The sequence below is a fragment of the Marmota monax genome, unplaced genomic scaffold, assembly GCF_021218885.2.
Source record: "Marmota monax isolate L192 unplaced genomic scaffold, Marmota_monax_Labrador192_F-V1.1 WCK01_AAM20220418_F8-fsc00014, whole genome shotgun sequence".
Taxonomy (NCBI): Eukaryota; Metazoa; Chordata; class Mammalia; order Rodentia; family Sciuridae; genus Marmota; species Marmota monax.
In genome coordinates, this window is record NW_026695222.1 from 36960672 (window position 1) to 36984459 (window position 23788).

At 59.4% G+C, this 23788-nt stretch overlaps 1 protein-coding gene across 3 annotated transcripts in view; it reads left to right on the forward strand.

Annotated features, from left to right (window-relative positions):
- Cdh4 (cadherin 4) overlaps window positions 1-23788 on the forward strand; it is a 408941-nt gene that overhangs the window by 155768 nt on the left and 229385 nt on the right. The window contains exon 1 of one of the 3 annotated variants that reach the window (XM_046433121.2): window positions 7762-7867. The exons of the other annotated variants lie outside the window; for them this stretch is intronic. The gene's annotated coding sequence lies outside the window, so the exon portion shown is untranslated. Of the gene's footprint in view, window positions 1-7761; window positions 7868-23788 lie in introns of those variants that run through there. 3 annotated transcript variants of the gene reach the window in all.

The following is a 23788-nucleotide window of genomic DNA, read 5'->3' on the forward strand; positions in this document are numbered from 1 at the left end:
GCAAGCACAGATGACAGGCCACCCTTATAAGGGAGGCCCAGAAGGACCAGTCAACACGTATGGATGCTATCACAAGGCGAGAATGACCGCGTGTGCAGAACCAGAATATTAAATCCTGGCGGCAGGAGGGAGAGCTCAGGAGGGCTACTGTAAGTTGCAGGCCGAGAAAGGGCCTTCTGGAGGGCACAGTAAAGCCAGAGCTGGGACAGAGAGCTGGAGGCGTCCTGAATGACACTTGGGCAGCAGGAGCTGAGGCTCAGCCCGGCATGTTCCTGAAGGACAGTGTTGTCCAATGGAAAGATGATGCCCACTGTGGAACCGTGAGTTTTCCAGCAGCCCCATTAGAAATGTGGGGGGGGGGAACAGGTGACGTGGTCTCCCTTGTGGTGGCAGAGCCACCCAGCAGGTGGAAGAGAACAGGACCCTGTGTGCCTCCGAGGGTGGCGGTCTGCAAGGACACAGGCATCCTACTTACCAGCATGCCACAATAGGCCACCTCACCGAGCACTAGGTGTGGACGCACCAGTGAGCCAGTTCCCCTCCTTATCCCACACCCTGTGTTGACATCGCTGGGCGCCCTCTTCTCTGGCACGTCTGAAAGAATCAGCTTCAAGGGTCCTGTTGCCCCGCAGGCTGCAGGCCACCATGGTGGACAGCACAGAGCCGGGATAGGAGCTGGGGGGCCGGGGTAGGAGCTGGGGGGCCGGGTGGTGCCCAGGTCGGCTTGGGGTTCTGCGGGCTGGTCTCCTGGGCCGTAGCCGGGAACCTCCCCTGGGCCCTGGGAAGTCCCACTGGATGTCTGCAGGCTGTCCCTCCCTATTCCCGTGAAGGTTCAGCAGACTGCTGAGCATGTCTTTTGCCCAAATCAGCCTTACGTGACAAATGGGCCAGAGGCAGGCCGGGGTTCCCGTGCCTGTGCCACCACCCCTCCAACAAACCTGGTGACAGAGAACACCCATGGGGCGTCCCCAGGGAAGAGTCCCAGGAGGTCTGCTTCTGAGCAGAGGTGGAGGGCAGGTGAGAAGATGGAGCTCGTGGTGGGGGGAGGCAGAGACGCTGTCGACGTCCCAGCAGCTGGACAAGTGGGGGGACTTGACCCACAGATCCAGGGCCTGAGGGAGGCAGTATGATGGGCAGGAGGGTTTGTGGGACACGGGTAGAGCATCCTGCTGGCCTGGAGTGCTGCTGCAGACTTCTGCAGGATGGGTGACACCTGTAAACTAGCCCTGGGGCTCAGTCAGGCCAAGCATTCAAAGCCATCCAACATTCCTGGAAATTCACCAAAATGGGTTTTTTCACCCCCTGACCTTTCCCCAGGAGAAGCTGACTACACGCCCCCAGCCTGCAGCCTGCCGTGCCTGCTTGGTTTATAGACCTGTTCCCCCTCCTGTAATGCCCAGGAGTGACCTTTCAGTTCTCTCAATCGTTTGCTTCTTACAGAACAGTCTCCCCTTGGAGGTCACTGCCGCTGTTGCCCTGTAAAAGTAAGTTCCCGGGACCTGGTAGAAGGCAGGTACCGACAGGTGGCACAGGAGCTGGGCACACGCACCCCTTCTCCCTTGTGGTGGCAGAGCCACTTAGCAGACGGAAGAGCACAGGGCCCTGTGTGCCCCCGTGGGTGGCGGTCTGCAAGGACACATCCCCTCAGAGGGTGGCAGACCCCCACCGCCCTGTGCAGCTGGGAGCAGTGCACCCCTCTGTTCCGCTCCGCCCCTCACCTTGCCCTCCTCTGTCCCCCGGTTCCCTCCTCCTCTCCCCTCCCCTCTTGGTCAGGAGGCTGTCTGTCCTAGCCAAGCTACTGGGTGACGCAGGGTCGGAATCACCATGGCCTCCTGGTCCCCCCGTGGGGAGAGCAGGGTTCCATCCCTCCACCTGCGGCCCCACCCAGCCCTGGGAGAAGGGCCAGGCAGGAGACTGGAGGCAGGGGACACCCCTGAGAGCCCGCCCAGTGCTCCTCCATCGCCTCCTCTCCTGGAGGAGACCTAAAAGCTCAGTAAAGGGGACTCCAGGTGTGCCCAGCTGCCACCCCCATCACGAGGTTCCCATACAGAAACAGGGCGGGAAAGGAAGCGGACATTTGGCCGCTGAGCTGCTCCCGTCACGCAGAACTAGGTTTCCTGAGCCGTGAGGAGGAGCCGTTCCCTGGGGCCCAGGGGACACAGAATCCTTCTCCCACCGCCAGAGTCCTCGAGTCCTGGAGTCCTGGAGGTGCCTCCCGGGCTCCGGCGGCCATGGAAATCACTGCTTTGTTCTTCCTCAGAGTCTGGAGAGGCCTGGTGTAAGAGCGCTCTTCTCCCTTGATTGCACAGAACCTGATAAGGAAACCTCCGCCTCTGCCTTCACGCTGCGTGCAAATCGCTGAAATCTGTAAACCTGGATAGATTTGGAAAACCATACGCTGCTTTGAAAGGGGAACATAAATGAATCTTTGTATTTGAAGTTTTGTCATTTAACAAATGCATTGTTATCCATTATCCCTTCAACACTTAACAAACAACTCCTAATGAAATGCAGAGGGGCCCAACTGGAAGGGCTTTTTTCTCTTTCTTTCTTTCAAAAACAGCTATTTCCTTGCAGGTAGTAATTTTGTTTTAAGAAGAGCGATGTTTAGCACCAGGCTTTTTAATAAAATATGTGCGAGAGAATAATTCTTCTAAAGCATTCTGTATCTACAAAAATCCATATGTGGGAGAACTGGAATTATTCTCTAGTAGATTTTATTACATAGCAGTTAAGAATTTTTCTAAAAGACATTTAATCAAAGCCATCAATTTAGGGTAACGAAGTCTGGGAGAGAAAGGAACTGATTGAAAGCTGGTGTGGTCCCTGTTTGGAGGGTCCTGTGTCTGTTGCTCTGGTGATGGGTTCTTCTGGAAGGAGGAGCGTCTTAGGCTGCAGGTGGCTCAGGATCCTCCCGTTTCTGCATGAGTATGTTACAGACCAGGTGAACTGGCCTCTGTGCCCCGGTCCGTCTTCCTGGACACCTGCTCCCTCTGCACTGGGGAAACTGAGGCTGAAAGAGACCTATCCACAAAGAGCTCTGCCCCAAGTGGAGGAGGAGGCCCAGGCAGGGACAAAAGTCACCAGGGGACCCTGTTGAGAAAATCCACCTGCCTCAACAGGAGGGCCAGAGGGAGGGCAGTGTGTTCGCCTGTTCCTCTGCAAGCTGACTGTAGAGTCTCACAGCCCTGTGTAGGGGTCTGGAACTCCAGATGAGCAGGACCGGACCCAGAACCCAGCTCAGGAACCAGGGAGACCCTCAAAACCTGCCTCTGCCTCATAGGCACGGTAGTGAGAATCACCAGAGGAAGTGTGGGGAGGAGTCCAGAAATGACCATGGAGGCCACCCTCATCCCTGGAGGTCACCAGGGCCTCCCTGACGAGGTGCATTCGAGCTACGGGTATCCAGGGACTGACCAGTGTGAAAGGAGGCTGAGGGCATGGAAGATTGCAGAGGAGGGCACAGCTGGGCAGAGGCTGAGGAGACATGGCAATTTAAGAAATGGAGAGAAGGCCAGGGCATCAGGTGCAGCTGGCAGCAGATAGGGAGAGGGGAAGGTGGCCCAGGGGCTGCACTGTGCAAGGGAAAGTTCCTCAAGGCTCCCCAGGGGTGGTGACAGTTTGCAGATCACAGAAAGGCTGAGCTGAGTGCTGAACCCACAGACCTGTGCTTCCCCATGGATCCCCAACTGAAGGGGACCTCGTAGCCTTCACTCCAACCCGAGAGCATCTGAGGATTCCACCTTCATTCACTTTTCAGATAACATTTCATGGAGAAGGCCCCCCCATCAAGTGTGCCTTCCCAAGTCCTGACAAGGGACAGCTGGGTAGGTGAGGCCCGGGCCCCGCAGCGCTGGTGCTGGCAGGGCGTCCTGCGGTGTGGGTGGCCTGCTCGGGTACTGGGCAGTGGTGGTACTTTCTGGACAAGAGTCGGCTTTGGCTTCTGTGTGGCCTGATGCCAGTTGGGAGGCCTCTGGCAGTCTGGGGCGCTGCTGCAACCCCCTCCGCGCCTCTGGTTGGCAGGGTTCCCCCCTTGCTGGGGGAGAGTGCTGGGCCCTGCAGTCTGCTCTGGGACGTTGGTCTGGGTGGTAACCAGCTCTCGGCACCTGCAGGACAGGCACACGGTCCCCATCCCGTCACTCCACCGGTCACTCTGCGCCTGAACCTCTGTGGGCAGCTGTTTGGATCTGGGTTTTCTGTTCCGTCTTTCCCGAGCTCTCGCCTTGTCTGTCCCTGTTGGGTTCCTGGGGGGCAGGTGGGTCTGTCCCTGGGTGTGGGTCCTTCAGGGCCCTCTCTGTTTGAGGGCGTCTTTCCTCCTCCCCCCTTTTATATGCAGTTGATCTTTATAGAACCTTATCTCACTAACCTGTTGAAATCTGAGCTCGTCCTCCCTGCCTTCTATTTCAGGGCTTGCTCAAGGAATGGCAGCCACACCACAGACTGCTCAGAGACCTGTGCACCCCATAAATATGTAGGGATATTACGTTATTCAAAAAACTTTTAAAATGTTGGGGGGGGATAGAAAAGGTGACTCCCCCGATTTGATAATTATACTCCATATTTATTATCGAATTGTCATTCTGTGGCCCCTAGGTATGTATAATTAAAACAGTAATAAAAAATTAAACATTGACACTGAGGATAGAGGCAGCCACCGGTGGGAGCAGGTTGGGTGAGCACAGGGACCTGGGACCTGGAGGATGATTGACGCGCCAGTCAGCATCACCACTGGTTGACAGGATGTGCAGACATTCTGCCCTGAATGGCCACAGCTGGCCTCCCGACCCTCCCTGCCCGTCAATCCACCCATATTTTAATAAGCAGTGGGCCAGCAGACGCAGGGCCCAGCACTGGTGACGCCTGTGAAAGGTTCAGTCCAAGAGCTGCTGTGCTTTTTTTTAATCCATTCTTGCTCTGAAAACATTGAATTTGGAGACAATTTCTCGGGAGTGATGGGGTGAGGCTCTGGCCCATCATGCTGTGCGGGTGGGCCTCCTAGGGTCTGGGAGGACACCCCAGGACCTAGAAGCCACTGTCCTCTGTGACAGGGGTCACCTGGAGTTCAGTCCCAGGTTCGGGACTCTTGGTGAGCTCCCAGGAGTGGAGGAAGCCTGCACCATGGCCTGGAGCAGCAGGAGGCGAGTGCCACCAGTGACCTCCAGGAGCGGCGTCTCTGGGCCGCACGGCATGGGCCAGGGGCCTAGCCCCCCACGAAGGAGTTGCAGCACCTGGGCCCTCAGAGCTGCCTGCTCGGTGCTTGGGACCTCCCCCCACAGCTGCCTGGTTGCTCCCGGGCCACTGGCTGTTGGAGCTGTGGCTGCCACTTGCCCTCACATCAGGATCACACGCAGGGTCGCCTGGTGTGGGACACAGGCCTCAAGCAGGAGGATCCCCGCTCCAGGCCAGCCTGGGAAATTCAGCAAGACCCCGCCTCAAAACAGAACACAGAAGTGGCGGGGATGTGGCTCCGTGGCGGACACCCTGGCTCCCTCCCCAGTACCAACAAGACAGTCGTGAGGACCTTGGTGGTGCACAGGCCCTGGCTAGCCCACCCCTCTCTCCACCACGCCCTTCACCCCTCCAAGCCTCCGTGTCCCTCGTGCCTTCTGCTCTGGGCACGTCGAGGACTCAGTGGCTGTGAGTGCCAAGGGGTGGCTGGCACTTTCTTCCTCAGAAACAGCCTCCTTCCCCAGTCCCAGGAGCGTGGTTTTGGCACGGTCAGGGTACACATGGTGGTTCATGGGCCGCCCCAGATGTGACGGAGCGCCTGGGTCCCTGAGGTCACACAGGGAGGAGGTAGCCCGGCCAGCACTGGGACCTTGGTCTCTGGACTGACCCAGCCACAGGCTGCCATCAAGCCACCTGCCATCCTGTGGGGACAGGAATGAGAGGCACGTTCTCAAGCCCTCTCCCCAGCCCCGTGGGGAGCACTGGCCTAAGGCGAGGTTTGGGGGGCTGAGGGTGGAACCTGAGCATCCGGCCCGAGCCAGATATCCCCAGGGGAGTCTGGAGCCCCAGGTCCTGTCAACCTCCTCTGCTTGTGCTCAGATAGTGGGTGACAGTGTCTGCCCAGGGTTGGAGAGGGTCCAGGAGCCGTCACGCTCAGAGGGTGCCAGGCATGGCCTAGATGTCGCCGCGCACTCCACTGGGCCATTATAACTATTAGCATTAGCGCTATGATGGCTCTCATCACTATGGCAACCCACCAGTGCAAGGACACTCCCACTCGGGAACTGCAGGGCGTCCTCAGAGAAGGGGACGGGGTGGCCCAGCTGACCAGCCCCGCAGGGCTGCAGCCGGGGCATGTGTGTCCATGACCCGTTTACGTCACTGCGGTTTGTCAGAACAAGGAACTACTACAGGCTGTGCCTGGAATGGAAGCTAAGCTTTGGCTGGGCTATCCAGAGCTCATGAGGGAGGGCTGCGCCAGGGCCGCTTGGGCATGGTAATTACAAGTGACGAAGTCATCACTAGCACCGGCACTCGGCCTGCAGAGTGGATTCAGATGTACTTGGGGGCAGAGCCCACAGTACTTGCTCATTAAAATTCTGCTCTGTGCAGGTGGTGAGAGGTCCAGGCTGGCCACTCTGCTGCCAGCGCCTGCCTGGCCCGACTCTGGCCTCAGCCCAGGAGGCTTACCTCGAGGCACTTGGGGACCATGTGTGAGTCGGGTGGGAAGCAGAAGGAAACAGATGCTGTGCTTTGGGATTTGCGTTCCTTCCTCCTGAGACCTGGGAAGGAAAGATGCAGGAAGCTCAGGCACTGCCTACCATCAAATGTGTCCTTGTAGAAGGAGGCAGTCTGATGGTGTCCCTTGGCACGAGGCAGAGGCCTCTCCTAAATCCTGTTCCCTTAAAACCCTGGCCTGCCGAGTCCTCCCCAGGCTTCTCTTCTGAAATCCTGAATGAGCTCAGGGCGGCGTCTGCTCTGGGACACCAGGCCCCGAGGTGACCCTGGAGCACCCCTGGAGACTCTCCGTGGGGCAGGAAACGAACACTCCTGATGTTGGAAGTTCTGGGCTCTCAGCCCTCTCTGCAGCGCTGGGCTGAGACATCTTCCAGAGGCAGCGCCACCCCCTGACCACTAGGAGTGGCCCCGATTCTGCAGATACTTAATGGTCTCCAGCCCTCTCCCCTTAGGACCTATGTGTACCTTTCAGAGGCCTCGACAGGCCACGCCCACTTCTGCCCTGTGCTAGCGCAGAACCAGGGGTGGCACCGTAGCCCACCTGCTTGCTGCCCCCTGGTGCCCGAGCTCCGTGGTCCGACAGCGATGGTCCCTGAGGCCTGCTCCCAGTGTGGGTCAGGTGCTACCTGCCAGCTGCTGCACAGAAGAGCAGTCCTGAGCTGTCAGGGAGGAGAGCTCAGGAGAGCAAGGGGGCGTCGGGACCCACTTAGAGGGGGCCAGAATTCCTGGCACTCACCTGGCCACCAGGGCCCTGTTAGCAGTGGCTGCACAATTGAGTGACGCAGTCACAGGGGGCCAGGGGCAGTGGTTGCTGAATCTTAAGCCCTTTGAGCACATGTCACTCCACAGCCCCGAGATGCGTCCCCAGCTGCCCACAGAGCCATGTGAGGCTCCGGGCACACAGAGCAGCGTGTTCTGGAGGCTGGGGTGTGCGTGAATCAGAGGACGCCAGCTGCCACAGAGCACTGGTTGTCAGAGCTGGCACCTCCCCTGCCAGGCCGTTGTCACCTCAGGGAACCTCACGGGGTGGACTGCGGGACTCAACTAATGAGACTTTTCTCTTCTTTCCAGGTAAGTGATTTGCTGCTCAGCTGGACACGTGGGTCCTTGTACCTGCCTGGTGTGCCTCCCAGATTGTGTCCCGGCTCCCCTGAGGATGCCTGAGGAGGACCCATGTGAAGTAAGAGGCCCTGGGGAGCGCGTCGGGGGCCCTGGGGAGACATCGGTCAGTCTTCCCAGCCTGGGGTGGCATTGCTTCACCTATCTTGGTGCGACTTGTGCCAGTGGAGGGGGACCGTGTGGCGGGGAAGGGACAGTGGGTGTGCTGTACCCACCTATGCCAGCGTCGGGAGCCAGGAGACCACCTGGCGGCTCCACAGGCCCCGTGAGGGGCAGCGCAGCACCCCCCTGAACTCCCAGGCCTGCCTCCCTGCAGGGTCCTCCCGCCTCTCAGCACCTGCCCTGTGTGGTCTTTGTCCTTGAGGGTAGCAGGCGGCCTCCGCGCCCTGCCCTCTGCCCTCGGGAGTCTGCCCTCCCTCCCCAAGGCTGTCTGAGATGGTTTCTTACCAGGCCAAGGTGGTTCTTTTGGTTTGTGGCAATGAGTTCAAAGGTGATTTGGGTTAAAGGAAAACATGTAGAACGCATAGTTGGAGATTCTCATCAGCTTGTGGAAGAGATGGTGGAGACGTCACCGCTCCTGTGCCTCTGCGGTTAGGAAGCCCCCTCTGTGCTCACAGAGGCGAGACCCTACCCGTGGCGCTTGCCTAGCGTGACTGTCACGCTCTGAGCTTGCATGCAGCATGAGCTCCTCGCTTTCTCAATCTCCTTTGGAGAAGCAGCCCAGGGCGCAGGGTCAGGCATCAGGATCGGGAGCAAGTGTGTGCCAGATGTTGGGATGGCCCAACGCCCGCCAGCCTCTAGTCACGGAGGGACACAGTCGTGTCCAAGGCCGTTGTCATGGGGACTTCAGTGATGCACACCTGGAACTGGGGACTCTGCCCGGGGCTCAGGACAGCTGCCCCTCTGGGGCACCGGCCGGCTCTGGTGACCACCTGCTTCTGCCGGGCCTATGCCAGCAGGCCCAGGGGTGGGCATGATCTTCTGCTTCATCCGGGAGGTGCGTTTGTTCTCAGGTGACCAGGGCTTCTGCCTTTGAACCCTGTGTGTCTGGCTCGCCCTGGAGGAGAGATATCCGCCGGGAGCTGGTCATCCAAGAGTGCCCGGGTCCTGGCCTGTTTGCTGTGTAGATCCCCCTCACTGGCTCTCTGCTTGTGCTTGCCTGGGGTGTGCTGTGCCTCCCGCCGACTTCTCTGGACTGGGAGGACCTGGCTTGTGTCCTGGCGAGGGATCGCGATGCCTGTGCTGGGAACGGGGACCTCACTACTTGCAGGTGTCGGGGGGCCGGGGGGAGGTGTTCCGTCCAGGGCCTTGGGCTCCGTGCCCCAGGCAGCATCCTGTAAGTGTCACTCACAGGGGCAGGACCAGGCCAGGGCTGGACCACGTGGGGGTTGGTGCCCAAGCTCCCAGGATGCCTGTCCCTCTGTTGCAGAGGCTGGCTCCAGGCAGCAGGGCCCTTTCACAAAGGGGCCCAGTTATATATTTAAACCTTACACCTGGCACTTCTCCATGGCCCCAGAGACGCCTCACTCCTCTAAATGATGCTCAAGGCTGAAACAGATTTGTTGGTGGGTTATCTCTGGTGACATCTGGGCCTCCTTGCCTCAGCTCTCAGCCAGGTGGATGGGGACGTGGGGACACTAGGCAACACAGGGGCATTTTGGTTGTCAAGTCCAGGCGGTGCCTCAGCTCACTGTGCTTGTCAGTCAAAGACACCAGTGGCCCAGTGCCCCATGGTGCAGCTTCTAGCAAAGCCTGGTCCTCCCCAAGGACCAGAGGGTGACTGAGGGGCCTGGGTCACGTCGTGACGGATACCTCTGCAAGTGTGGACGCCAATGAGCGTGGACAGTAGGTGGACGGTGAGCATGAGGGGTGGAGCGGAGAGCGCTCGCGGCCCTCATTCACCAGCTCCTTCAGCCCCTACCCCACGGGTGCCTGGGGTTCTGCCTTCACTTTGCAGATGGGGAAACTGAGGCCCAGACAGGTTGGGCAGCTGCCCAAGACCCCAGCCTGGCACAACCAGTCTGCTTCGCTCTCCTGTGCTCTTCACCCTCACAGGAGTGGGGCTACCAGGAGGGGCCAGGGGCAGAGGCAGCCCTAGTGCACACACTCCTGCCCCCCACCCCGGGTGCTCGGAGAACCAGGCCCCGGCCCCTCCTCAGACAGCAGGCCCACCGTGCAGGCTGCGGCACAGTGCCCATGCCCTGTGCAGATCTGACTGGCCGCCTAATTGCTATCAGAAGCACAATTATGTTGATTGCTCCCACGTCTCTGGGTGGTGACACCCCCTTGATCTCGGCAGCGGCGGTGAGAACAGGCTGCAGCTCAGACCCGTGCGGTGTGCGCGTCTCCGCTCCTCCCCGAGGGCTTGATTTGGAAGTGTCTGATTTAATGGGGAAAGAGATGAAACCACAAAGGCAGCCCCTGCCCTGCGTGGGGAGCCCCCCGCCCTGTTCCCGACTCCCTCCTTGACATCTTGTTAAGATGCAGGCTCCAGGCTATTTCTCTTGTGGAAATCCTTTCTAAATCCACATCTGCTGTGCCCACATCGCAGAAGGGAGGCTGGGACGTGAGGCCTGTGGGGCAGGTTCCATTCAGGGAGGGTCGCTCCACGGTGGAGCAAGGTGGTGGCTGCAGAGAGCTAGATGCAGACAAGAGTGGGAAGGTGCAGAGCTGTGGCCAGCCACAGCACTGACCAGGCACTGACCAGGCTGCCCACAGCTGCATCACAAAGAACCCCAAACTCTGAAAAGCGTCAACTGTAACTGCTCCTCCAGGCGTGAGCCGAGGCTTCCAGGTAGCACATGATCAGCAGAAATGGGGTGCAAAGTCCAGGCAGTGGGCAGCCCCGAGGGACCGCCTTTCCATCTGCTTCCAGGGTCCCCAGGAGAGAAGCTAGCACTGGGGCCGGGAGCCTGGCACTCAGCTTTGGGCTGTGACAGTGAGGGTCACATGTGCCTGTCATCTGCTGTGCCTCCCCGTGGTGCCCGTGTGGGGGTGGGTGTGTGCTGGGAGTCCCAGGGGACCGTTTCTGTTCTCTGCAAGGCTGATACTTGACATCATGCCTAGCATACAGTAGGTGCTCAATAAGTGCTGCTGGGAAAAGGAAGGGGGTGAGAAGGGGCAGAGAGTCTCCTTCACAAGAAGCTGGGGTCTGCGCGTTGTAGGGGAAACCCCATCCTCCCACCTCCATGTGTCGAGGCACATAGATGGTTCCAGGTACAGCCAGGCCCACACATGTCCCCATCTGTGCTAAGTCGTCCCGACTAGTAAACATGGGAAATTCTTGTGCTAGGTTGAGAAAGAGACTCGGTCTGTAGACCACTGCCCAGCCCGTCAGAGCCTAGAGAGGGCATCGGGACTCGGAGTTGGGATTGGAGAGGTGTCATCACAGCCTCGTGGCGCAGGCACCCGCCGTGGGGGCCTGAGGACCACGTGCTCCGTCAGGACTCTGAACATGAATACCGGCAGAACTCAGGGGCGCTACGTGGGCGTCACACATCACGAGGCTTATCCAGCAGCACAGTCTGACTCCTGGAGCCACGCGAGTCTGTCCCAACCTCAGGAGGCAGAGGGCGCACACTCCTGGGCAGGCCGCGCCTCAGCCTGGTGCGTATAGCAGGACTGTGGGAGTCAGTGCCCTGGGCGTGGCCATGGGTGCCAGTCTTACCACAGAGCTGGGCTCCGCGGCCACCGGCATTCCGAGGAACAAGCCGCTGAATACGTCGTGCTGTGTCTGTATTCTTGTTTTCCTTTCTCCCTTAAAAAGAGATGAAGCCCCATTTTACTAACATGAGATTCAGGCTGAATTGTATCCGATACACATTCACACGACACCTAGTGGGGGCAGATGGCTCTGACGTGCCACAAACATGACTCGGGAGAGAGGACCCGGCAGTCCTCTCTAGCACGGGGGCTACCTGGATGCTGTGGTCGCAGCTGCTGGCAAAGCCTCCTGTGGGTCCCGAGTAGGTCCCTGGTTGGGCTCCGCTCTTCCCACTGCCCCTGGATGGGAACTGGGGTGGAAATGGTCCCCAGAGGAGCCTGGACCCTGTGGCCAGGAGCCTGAGTGCTCGGAAGCTTCAGGAAAAGAGCAGAAGGGCTCGACTCGGGCAGAGGCTGTGGACGCGCTGGCCCTGCAGGCCGCCCTGCCCCAGGCTTCAGGGGGACACTTGTCGAGAGTCTGGAGTATTTTGCTTTCCCAGTGAGCTGGCAGCGTGTTGTGTGTGGGTTTGGGATGAATGTGTTTCTTGAGTCGGATGAAACAACTAAAAATAAACACAGGCGCGCACACAGACGTACCAACGTACGCATTTTCTCCAAAGGTGATTCTTCCAAAAGCCAGACAAGCTTTTGGTACCACATTTAATTAGGAGGTCGTGGAACAGGCAGAGCCATCTTGATGGTAATAACTGGCTTCAGACGACGTGGTGATAAATCAGCTCACTCCACACCCGCTGCACAGTAGATTCCGTGTATTTTTAATTCTTGTTTAAAGCCAGGAATCCAAGTGGAGATGGAGGGTTTCCAGTGAGTGCCAGGCTGAGGGGAGACCAGCCCCCCACGCCGACAGCGGCCCTGCCCAGGCGTGGGCTGCACGGGCCCAGGAGGTGGCAGGAGGGGGTGGGAGGCCACTGCCCTGTCTCAGGGCTGCCATCCAGCAGGGAGGTGGCCTGGACACGGAGCACTGTGGCCACTAGCTGGCAGCCACCAGACTCACAGTGCAGAGAAGGGAGCGTGGTTTGCACTGGGAGACTTGGTGGCCCGTGTGGCATCTGCACCAGCCTCTAGTCCTGCTGGGACAGTATCGGGCAGCATGCACTGTGGGGCTGCTCTCCAGGAGGGGCCAGCTGGGCCAGTTGCAGTGAGCAGATGGGAATGGTGGCCTTGTGGACCCAGACAGTCGTCCACTAGGCTGCCCTTGGCTGGCACAGAGGACTGTACTCTATCAGGATGATGGTAACTCGCACCTGCAGCCCAAGGAGGGCTTCCAGCTTGGTTGGCACGAGGCTTGGGGTGGGGAGAGCTGGGTTCCACCCCCCACTCCTCCCCCACAGCATTGGCTTCTGAGCTCTTTCTCAGGACAGGGGCCTCTCGCCCAGCACCTGCCCCCCCTGCTGCTGGCTCGTGCCCACCTCCTGCACCAGAACAGGGGCCACCCCTCAGCCCACCTTTGGAGGAGGGAGGGCATCACAGCCGGCAGTGGGCTGAGGCACAGGGGCCGTGGTGTCCCTGCAGCAGGAAGGCCAGCTGTGTGGGTCCTCTGGAAAGACCAGGGTGCACGGGGTTGATGGACACAACATGGTCTCTGAGCAGTGCCTACGTGGACTTTGGCCCTCCAAACCCTCACCAGCCAGGTCCCAGCTGTGCCTCGAGCAGTGACACAGGAACTGTGATTCCCAGAGAGTGCCCTGGGAGGCCTAGTGGCAGGTGGCTTGCAAGCTGCAGGAGGCCCTGGTGCTGGGGAGGTCCTGGAAGTGGAGGAGAGGCTGAAATGCAAGGCTGCTGAGGCCCCATGGACAGGTGGGCAGCGGGTGGGACTGAAGCCCGGGAAGGACGTAGCTCCCATCCCCAGTGTGAGAAGCAGGCGGCCCCTCCCACAGCTGGTCCCCTGGGTGCTGTGGATCACCTGGAGGAGCCCGGGGAGGCAGGAGCAGAGAGGGGAAGGGGCGGGGACTTTCCATACGGCAGAGGTTCTCATTAGGCTCAATTGTCGACTTTCCCCACGGCTGGGTCCGCGTCCTTTGGAAGTCATCATCAGTGTCAGCTGCAACTATATTCAGCATGCGGAGTTGGCCCATTGAAGCCCGTAGACCTGCCGGGGCTTTTCAGTGTGGTGTTATTCACTAAAGTTGTTTGAAAATCTGATCAAAACAAGCTTCAACCCAGAAATTTAGTGATTTGAAATGCACCAGCGCCTACATTTTGTGATGTGCCCTTTGAGTCGCGCCTGGGAAAGGATGGACCAGAATTGGGCACGTGCCATGCCACTGGAGGGCTGTGGCTCTGTTCCGAGGTTCCCGTGTGTCCTGGAGGAGTCCCACCCTGGGACAGGGGAGTTAGTGGATCTGGAGGTGTCCTGCCCCACCCTCTGGCTTCCATCAAAGAGGCCACGGGAACTTTTGTGACCTGAGTGTCGCTTTGCCAGCTAAGCCCACAACTCCCTGTGAAGGAGACTCGTCCTGCATGGAAGGCCACCGCTGCCTGCCGTCTGAAGAGTGGCCGTGGGCGCCAGGAGCTGGTGGCCACCCTCCGCCCGGTTGCTCCCCGTTTTAGTGTGAGTGTCCACAGCGGGGTTGTCTGGGGGGTCACGTGCACGATGAAGGTAGCGCAGAGGCGCATCCTGAGGGACCTCAGGGGAGGTGGAATGCACCAGTAGCCCGGATGTGTCACCAGTGGAGCAGGAAGAGAGCTCCATGGGCGGCCACCTACCCCTGTACCTGCTGGAACCTGTGCAGGGTGACCACCAGGACCTAGAAATCCACGCCCGAATGGCTGGCCCGAAGGACACTGAGGTTTTCTTGTATTTCTCCAGACTTCCTCTGATTTTACGGTCTGCTCTGTGATTCTCTTGTCCCTTTCACTGAAATGGAGAATTCTCCCGGAAACCCAGCCACTCAGCCAGGGCCATGAAAGTAGGTGCCCTCCCTGCTGCCAGGCCGGGTTCCCGGGGGGCTGGTCTTCCCCCTGACCAGCACTGGGGCTGCATGACTTTCCATTAGGATGATTAGGGCTGCTCAGAAATATGCTCGTGATCATAAAACTAGTCTGTGCTTGCGGCAACTGTAGCTGTTTTATAGACAGAGAAAGAAGGACAAGAGAAGGTACCAGAACCTGGCAAGGGTCCGGCAGACACTGGGAAGCTCGGAGCATCTGCATCAGGAATGGACGGTCCCTGGGAGACGGAGCCATCCTGGCCACCCTCCTTCCTCTGCCCTCAGTGCTGACCTCCTGCCCTGAGGACAATGACTATACTGTAGAATAAATATCTGGGAACTCCCTACATTCCTGGGGAGATAGTTACAGAGAGACTCTGTCCTGAGCACGGTGACGCCCCAGCAGGTCTGAACCACCAGAGCCCCGCATCTCACTGTTGCAAAGGTGATGATCAAGACCCTTGTCGTAGGTGAGGTCTCTGTCTCTTGATGACCATAGTAATAAATCGGGGCCAGGCTCCTGTCCTGCAGTCAGGAAGCTGGCCACCTGGTAGATTGGCCTGCAGAGGTGGCCATTGTAACCAACACCTGGGTTTCCTGTTCCCTCACCTGAGGCATTACCTGGGCCATGCCTGGGTGTTCACAGGTGTGCACAGGTGTGCACGTCCCTATGCTCCTCAGAGAGGATGCCCCAGGAGTTTTGTAGCCAGGCCTGCAAAGGGGCCCCCAGTGTGGGAGAAAATGAGCCCTGGACATCTAAACTGACCTTCCCAAGCCATCTGCCCCACCTGTGGTAAGCCTCACGCTGCCTGAGGGCTGCGAGAACAGAGGCTGGAGGAGAGTCTGCTAAAGCTTCTGGTGCGGAAGCCCCATGCACACCGGGGCCCAGCTCCCCAAGGCAGGTGCGTGAAGACTGAAGGTAGCTCAAGAGAGACGCGCGAGGGAGGAGGCATTGCAGGAGCAATCGCTTAGACATGTTCCGACGCTGGCTTCTGAAGATTCACCATCAGCCCAGGCCACAATTGCGGGACACTGCTCTGGATGTGCGGCCAGCGAGCTGGGCAGGGGGCTTCAAGGGGTCGTTGGCGACAGGAGCTCCCTCACTGCAGGCGCAGCCCAGCCTCGCTCTCCTGGAAGCCATGGCCGTGCCCATGGGGCGAGGATTCCTGAAGAAGGGCTTCTCGGTGGCTGGCTTGGAGGGGAGTGTTTTGTTTGGATTTGTTTTGGCAAATTGCAGATCCAGTCCATCAAAATCAATTTTTTAATGACAGGATCAGAAAACCCGGGAGTTTTCCTTCTTTTCCATTTGTAAAGGACACATGCCCTCCAATTACAAAGTCCCCTGCAGAAGCCACCCCGCCTGTCAGCATGGCCACCTTTGAAGCCGAGGACACTGGCCCCGTGTGGCACTTCTCCTGTGGCACTTCTCCTGGCCGGGGCACCGCTTCCTGGAGCTGGTCCGAGCTCTCGCTCTCCTTTCTGCCAGGCCCTCACCCTGTGACTGCACGGGAAGGGAGCAGCGTGGGTCTGTGGGTGACCAGCCGAGGGTGGAAGGCGTGGCGCTGTCCTGGGAAACCCCTCCACAGCCAGGGAGGCTGGGCTGAGGAGCTCCGCACGCTCATCCTGTCCCAACGCCACACAGCCCTGCAGGACACGCCTTGCCGTCCTCCCCGATCCACGGGGAGGAAGCCGAGACAGGCAGGACAAAGTGGCCCCAGGAGCTCACTGCCCAGGGTGAGCCCGGCGGGGCCCGAGGCCCAGGCGTTCTGCACACAATGCGGACCTCCCACACTGTCCTGTCTCTGAAACTCAACCGGTTGTCCTTCCTCTTGAAACAGTTTGACAACCGCAGCCTGTGCGCCAGCGCAGTCACAACAGGCCGCAGTTGCTGGGCCGCACCCCCTGGGAAGCAGGAGGCCCATCCTGCTCATCCCCAGGCCACTCCAGGCTCACGGTCCAGCACTGGATCTCCACTGTCCTTGGCCTCATCACTGGGCGATGAAAGGGCCACGTATTTCCTGGGCCTCAAGTTGGCAGGTAATATATGGACGTGACCCTCCACAGTGGAGTTGAATTGAGAGCCAGAGATTTATTTTGCTTTGGGAAATACAGATGGAATTTCAGCCCAAATATTCATTATCAGGAGCACAGCTCTGGAACTATGGTCAGGAGGGTCCTGAGGGTCATAAATCTATTTTCCTGAGTGGTGACAAGGGGACGCTGACAGCAGCATGGGGAAGCGGGAGGGTTCAGAGCCTCTGGAAGTGGGCAGGGCAGGTGGGCCTTCACCACCCACAGCCTCAGCCATGGGCTAGGAGCCAGCGGGCACAGCTGGCCCCTCTCTGGAGTCAGGATGCCCACTCTCCTAGTTTCTGCCAAAGCGTCCACTCGTGATCATGTTGAGAGGAAGGGGAACCTGGGGTCTTGTTGCTGAGGACAAAGCAATTTCACGTCCCATGGGGCAAACAGCAGGTAGGCTCGAAAGTCTCCAGGGGGCCCAGGGCCGTGCAGGCCCCTGTGCCCTGCCCCTCAGGAGTCCCCTGTCACTCACCCTGGGAACCCTGGTGAGCTCAGGTGGGTCCAGAGGGCTTGGAGGGACACTGCTATCCCAGAAGACTACATGTGACCCAGGAGCACATGGCTGGTGAGCACTGTCCAGAGCAGACAGAGGAAAAGACCCCGTACCCCATAGTGGCCAGAGAGGGCAGGAGGCCTTCCCTTCCCGTCTGAGCTATGCAGGCTGTCGGTCAGGAGCTGAGCCCAGGCGTCTGTCCTTCATAAAGGTAGACTTGAGTGTGGGGAACATCAGGTTGAAGGTCACACTGCAGGGAAATCCCTGGGGCTGGATTCTGCGCTGAGCGCTGCCACAGTCCTCCCAGTGTGGACGCTGCCCTTCTTTAACGAGGACCTGAGGCGGACCAGTCACCAGTACAGACGACGGAGTTGCCCCTGGTAGTTTCATTCTTGATAGAATCTCTTCTCGGCCTCCCCAGCCCTTCGCACTGCTGCCTCCGCCTGGCTGTTCCCACAAGCTGTCCTTCCGCCCTTCCCATCTGATGTCCCTCCAGTGGCTCCCGGGCCACCTCCAGGGCCCCTCCAGCCCTGGCCAGCCAGGCTCCAGCACCCGCCACAGGAGTCGGGGCTCAACGCTCCAGGCAACCTGCCACGCCAGGCCAGAGTGGGACATGATTCCCCCTGTCACCCCGGCGCTGTGCAGGGGTCTGTCCCCAGAGACGAAGCAAAACACGGCAGCACCCAGGTCTGCACATGCTAACAGGAGGGGCCCGTGAGCATCCATCCCCTCCTCGGCCTGTGTCCACCACCCTGTGTGTCACTAGTAACAGACCTGGACCAGCACGCTCATCAAGGGCACGCCAGGAGCTCCGTGCTCTCTGTCGGACATGACCAGACAGGATGGCAGCCTCTGCTTTACAGACGGGGAAACTGAGGCCCGGCTGGACCACGCATCTCAGGCAGTCTGCTGGCAGGCTCTGGGTCGTGCTACCTTCACACCGCGACCTAAAGCCTGTGTCCATGAGTCACAGCATCACAGACAGCAGTGCACAGGGTGGTCGGCGGAAAGCTCAGCAATGAGCTATTTTAAAGGAGAACACGAGACCCAGGGTAGCCGGGTGAGCACAGTGACTCAGGGCTGCTGCGCCAACCTGGGTGAAATGGCCCCGCGGGGAGGCTTCACTGAGGTAGCAGGTGGGCCCGTTCCCAAGTCAGAGCATGGCTCCACCCTGCCAGCACCTTTGAGGAGGCTGGAGTCGCCGTCCATGGGCTCCTCATGCTGGAGATGGGGCCCTCCCCGTCCAGAGCCCACTGGTGGGGATGCGCACCCTCCAGCTCCCTCGAGCAGAGGCTGTGCTTGTAACGCGGGATGCACACATGCAGAAAAAGGCACTGAGTGCACAGTGGGGGTCTGCAGAGACAGCTGCCCGAGTGGCCAGGACACGGAGCCCACCACCAAGACTGGCCCCGGCCCCTCCCCGGGGAGCCAGTCTCTGAACTCTGACCTCCGTTAGTCTGCTGGTGTTGAACTTCAGGCAGATTCCTGCTAACTGGCTTCTTGAGCCCAACATGTTCTGTGGCCCGTGCACTGCCACGTGGCTGTAGGTGGTCACTGTGCATGGAGACCACCACTGCCTGCTGCTGGACACTGGGGGACTGTCCAGGGTCCCGCTGTCTGGCTGCAGTGAGAGTCTTGGACGTGTATTTTGGTAACCATGAGTCTCTGGCGGTGGAGGCATGGGGGCCTGGCGCAGGGTGTGTTCAGCTGCGGTGGAAACTGCTGGACAGGGCTGCAGAGCCACCCGGCTTACAGTCCCGCAGAGCGATGGCTTCGCGTTGGGGTCCTGCCTCCCTCCCGACCTTGGGATTTGGCAAGTGGCTTAGCCCCGTGGCTGGCGAGGACATTGTACTTGCTGTGGAGAGGAGCCCCGGGGAGCATACCTGCTCAGGACAGGGCACACGGGCCCCTGGCGGCTGCATCTCGTTAGCCATGCGCCGCTGGCTTCGTGGTTTTCATCCTGAACATGCTGTGGGTCCAGGACGGAGCTGGAGCCACCAGTCACCTGAGGGTGCACCTGTTCCCAATTCCTTCCTCTGCAGATGCACTCACAGCCCCAAACAAGCCCAGGGCGGGCCTCCTGTGCACGGGCCTCCCTGCGATGAGGCCATCACTGCCACGGCCTCCCCACAGGAGAGGCCTCTGAACAGGACAGCATTGGCCAAGCTTCCTGACCCTTCTCAGGTGCCACTGCACCATCTCCAAGTAAATACAGCCTTCAGGGACCTAAGGCACTTTCTAGGAGCCAGGAACGTTCCTGCAGTGGTGGTCATGGTTTCCGTGCCAGGGGACGTCAACATGCGTGCCCCGGGCAGACCCGCTCTACTGAGCCTCTTCTTTAGGAATTGCTCTGCCGGTGGCCTGTGTCCCAACCCAGCTGGGCTCAGTCTCCCATCTTCAGAGTGGGGTGATGGTAGGGCCTGGCTCAGTGTACAGCGCCAGCCTAGCTTGTGCGGGGCCCTGCCTTTGACCCGCGGCTCTGCACGCACGCGCAGGTGCCTGAAAGACTGCTGCAGGAGCTGCTGCGGGGAGCCCAGGCACAGGGAGCATCCGGGCTCCAGAACCATGGCCCTGGGCCCAGTCCCAGGTCCACCCGGCACTGTGTGGCCTTGGGAAAGTTCCTGGGCCGTTCTGTGCCTCAGCGCCCTCACCTGTAAAGTGGGGGTGACCCTAGCGCCCACCTCCTGCAGCGGCAGGGCCATCCTGCGTGTCTGAATGCTGGCCGCACAGGGTTGGCCGGTCCTTCCTGGCAGCGGGTGCAGAGCTCAGCATCTGGCCTACGTGTTCTTCTGAGCAGCCCTGTGAGGGCGATGCTTGTCCTGCCCCCCTCTCCGGGTCGGGAATGGAGCCAGCCAAGGGCACGCGCCCCAGGCCTCCCTGGCCGCAGACCTGAAGGCCCGAGGAGTCCCTGCAAGGCCGAGAGCAGCGTTGCTGTGGGAGCTCCCAGACCCGGTGGGAAATGGGAGGCTAGTCACAGACGGGCGGGGGGAGGGTGGCAGGCGTCCGCTCTGCTTGCTAGGCAGGGACAGTCTCAGCTGTGGGCGGCTGTGTTGGGGCCTCCTGGCCACGAAGGGATGTGCCCTCTACCAGGAGGAAACTGGGACCCTGCGCTCTGGTCGGCTCCGTCCAGCAGGAGACCTGCAGGGCGCTGCCTTCCTCCACCCTCACCCACTAGAAAGGGCAGGGCTTCTGTCTCCTCCTTGGTAGGATCTGTGACGTGGCAGACACCAGGCCCCAGTGTGTGGCTCTGTGTGTCCTGCAGGGCCAGCACATCCCAGCAGGGCCTCGTGGGTCAGAGCACTGAAGTGACTCTGCACCGAGGCTGAGCAGCTGGCCTGTCACTCGCTGGCTTGAGGGCCTTGTGGTTGAGTGCCAGCAAACTTTCTGAGCCTGGGGACCAACCACCACCCAGCCCAGTCTTCCCCCCAGAGCCTCGCTTGGTACAAGGGAGACCGAGGCACAGAAAATCACAGTCCACACACCATAGGGTCAGCAGGATTTGAACCCAGGAGGGCCTTGCTCCCAAGCCCAACTCATAGCCACACCCTGTCTGTTGGGCCCAGCTGAAGGGGTAGATCCCACACTGTGCCACGCTGACCCGTCCCTGCCCCATCCCCGAGCCTCAGGCTCATCCTGTGGAAGGTGAAGACCAGCTGGTACATTCCCACCCGTTGGGGGAGGGGGGGCAGGAGGTGGCTTGCTCTGTGGCAAGGGTCTCATGGGGACTTGGGCTCTTGCCATGTCTTACCCGTACCCCCAGCCTCTGCCCTCCATGGTCCTCAGGAGCCCAGTGTGGCTGTCACCTGACCTCCTTCCTCTGTAAGCAACGTCACCTCTGCTGAGTGGTGGACAGAGGTAAGAGGGAGCCGGCCAGCCATCGGGGCCAGCCTTCCCCCCAGCCCCGCCCCTGCCACCACTGAGAAGGGTCCCAGATGGACCCGCTGTCCATCAACTGTGCAATGTGGAGAAGGCCTGCGCGCCGTTTCTGACACTGAGTGTCTCATTCATTAAAGTTTAATTTGATCTCTTTTAATATCACATTAAATGAGTCCATCTTGGAATGGAACGGCACCGGGTGACATAAATCTGCCATGCGCACAGAGACTTCGTTATATTAGCTGTTATTTAACTTGGTAAAAGGTAATTTGTTTTTATTAATTGATTCATTTCCCCCTTCAGTTAGGAGAGCTGCTGGCCGCGGGCCACGTGCAGCGGTACCAGCTGTGGTGCTGCCCTGTGGCCTTATGGTCTGCCACAGCACTGCCCGACTCTCCCCCTGGACAGTGGCAGGCACCCCTGGCTGGCTGATGGCCGGGTCCTACCACCAGGAGGGGCTGGGCTCAGGCACGTGCACACTCAGGACCCAGCTGAAGGGGTAGATCCCACACTGGTGCTTACCAAGTGCCCTGGAGTGCCCCAAGCCACACCGTGCCTCCTGGGCCAGCCATGTATAGACGGCCTAGTGCAGCTGCCCAGCTGGCTGGCCTCGTCCATCCAACCTCCACCCACCTCACAAACAGGCCTCAGTTTCCTCCTCTGTGCCCCTTCAGAAGGTGGCCTCGGATCGCAGCCTGTGTCCTCCAGTCAGTCCATGTTGGGCTGGGGAGTGTTGGGACAGTGTGGTGACCCCAGCCTGTCTGCTGTGCAGAGAGCAGCCCCCTGCCCACCGCAGAGGCTCTTCTTGCCGTTCCCTTGCCTCTGCCACCCTTGCCCACGGTGCCCACTGTAAACCTCCCTCGAGAGGCCCACCAGGCAGGAGCGGGAAACTCCCGTGATAAACACCAGGTCAGCCACAGCTGGGACTCAGGGCTGCAGAGAAAATGGGCCTCAGGGTCTCCTCACAGTCCACCCAGATGGCTGGTGGGTGGGTGCCGGGCACTGCCCGTGTCTGTCTAATGCCTGGAGAAGGGACACTGCTATTGCTTGTGGGGCAATCATGGGTGGCTTTGCTCCTGTCACCCAGAACTAGGGAGTCCCTGTCACCAGAAGGTCCACGTCTACTCCCAGTGAAATTATGTGCCAGATTTTTCTTGACTAAACCAGTGGACCTGGGAGTGGCTGATCCTGAGACAGATTCCCAGTGAGGACAGCTGTGGTGGGCGTCTTCCAGAATAAAGCTGACCCCTCGGCCTGCATTACCCAGGTGAAGGGGTGTCCCCTGCCACGTGGCTGGACACGGCGGCTCTGTGGAGCTACGTCCCTGTCCAGCAGCCCTCCAGAGGCACAGCTCACGTCTGCTCTGCTAATGCGGAGCGTGTGCCGGCTGCCATTCCCACGCACATGTCACCCCATTGTGGTTGGGACAAATTGTTTTCCACGGTCTTCATGATGACACAGTGTGTAGTGCTTTAAACTCTTTTCAAAGCCTCCTCGTATCATGATGCCATTTAATCCAACTAATTGAACTTGAACTGGAACAAAGGAAAACACTGATAAATTAAATATGTGCCTTTTACGGGGACAGCAGGACCAGGGGCAGCTGAGTGGCGGTTGCTGGTGGGGGTCTGCTTCAAGCATGAGGGAATGGGTGACCAAATGGCCTCCCCTCCTGCCTGCCTCCGGGACGTACATGAAAATTTCTAAAAAAAAAAAATTTAAAGAATAGGAAGGAAAGTGGATTTGTATTTATGTGAAATTCTTAAGAGGAAACCCCTGTTCGTTGTTCTCTGTGCAAATGTAGAGAAGGCCTGCTCACCCTTCCTCCCAGAAACCATTCTTGCGAGAGTCTTGTAATAAAATGTCCTTATGAGAACATGGGGGATAGGAGCTCATGGACACACACACACACGTATGTGCTCTTGTGTGTTCGTGTACGCGGGCACAGGGAGCGCTGGGTCCACACGGCCTCCTTGGCAGCTCCTGTGCTGTAAGGACTCACTTAATCTCGGACATGAGTGGTGCCTGGGAAGTGGTGGCCCTGTGGCTGGCGCGTCTGCAGGGGAACATAGCAGGCCAGGCTGGGACCCTGCAGAGGAGGGAGCCAGGTGGCCACAGCGGGCCCAGGAGAGCAAGCGTGGAGGATCCCACTTTAAAATACACAGGAATCCAGAGCCAGTTTTGCGGGAGCTCTTCTCCCTACAAAGTAGGGCAACACTCCAGAAGTCGGTCTTTGCCTTAAAAGGGAAAAGCTCGTAGCAGCAGGCAGCAGGCTGGGACCTGCCTGTGGCCTCCATCTCCCTCCCTGAGCCTCAGGAATGTCCCTGGCCATGCAGGCCACAGCAGCAGCAGCTCGCCAGGGGGAAGAGCAAGCCCAGGACCTGGTCCATGCAGTGACCTGCAGGGGTGGGCCGGGCTTCCCCCTCAGTCATGTTGGAGCTGTCACCCAGGGCTTCTTAGCACCATCATGAAAGTGGCATGGAACTCCCTGGAACTTCCCAGAACAAGGAGCCCACCATTCTGCTTCTGGCGTAGGCCGCTGGGCTAGAAGAACATGGCTATGGAAGGCAGGCACACTTCCCCAGAATGCCTCCCTGCAGGGGTGCGTTCAGAAAGGAGTCCACCGAATGCACCGCTTTCAAAGGGGGCATGTAAAAACTGATGAGATCCAACCGAGCCCCAACTCAGTCAATAGCATCGGTGCCGGCTTCCGGAGTCAGGTAATGAGCGCTCCGTGGGACCGCACTGACACGGGAAGAAGCTGGGCGAGACACTCAGGAACTCGCTGCATGGGTTTTGCAGCCTCTGTGAGTCTTAAACGGTTTCGAAATTACAACTTTTAAGAGACGCCATCTGAAGATTGTTCTCTCACTCATTAGAC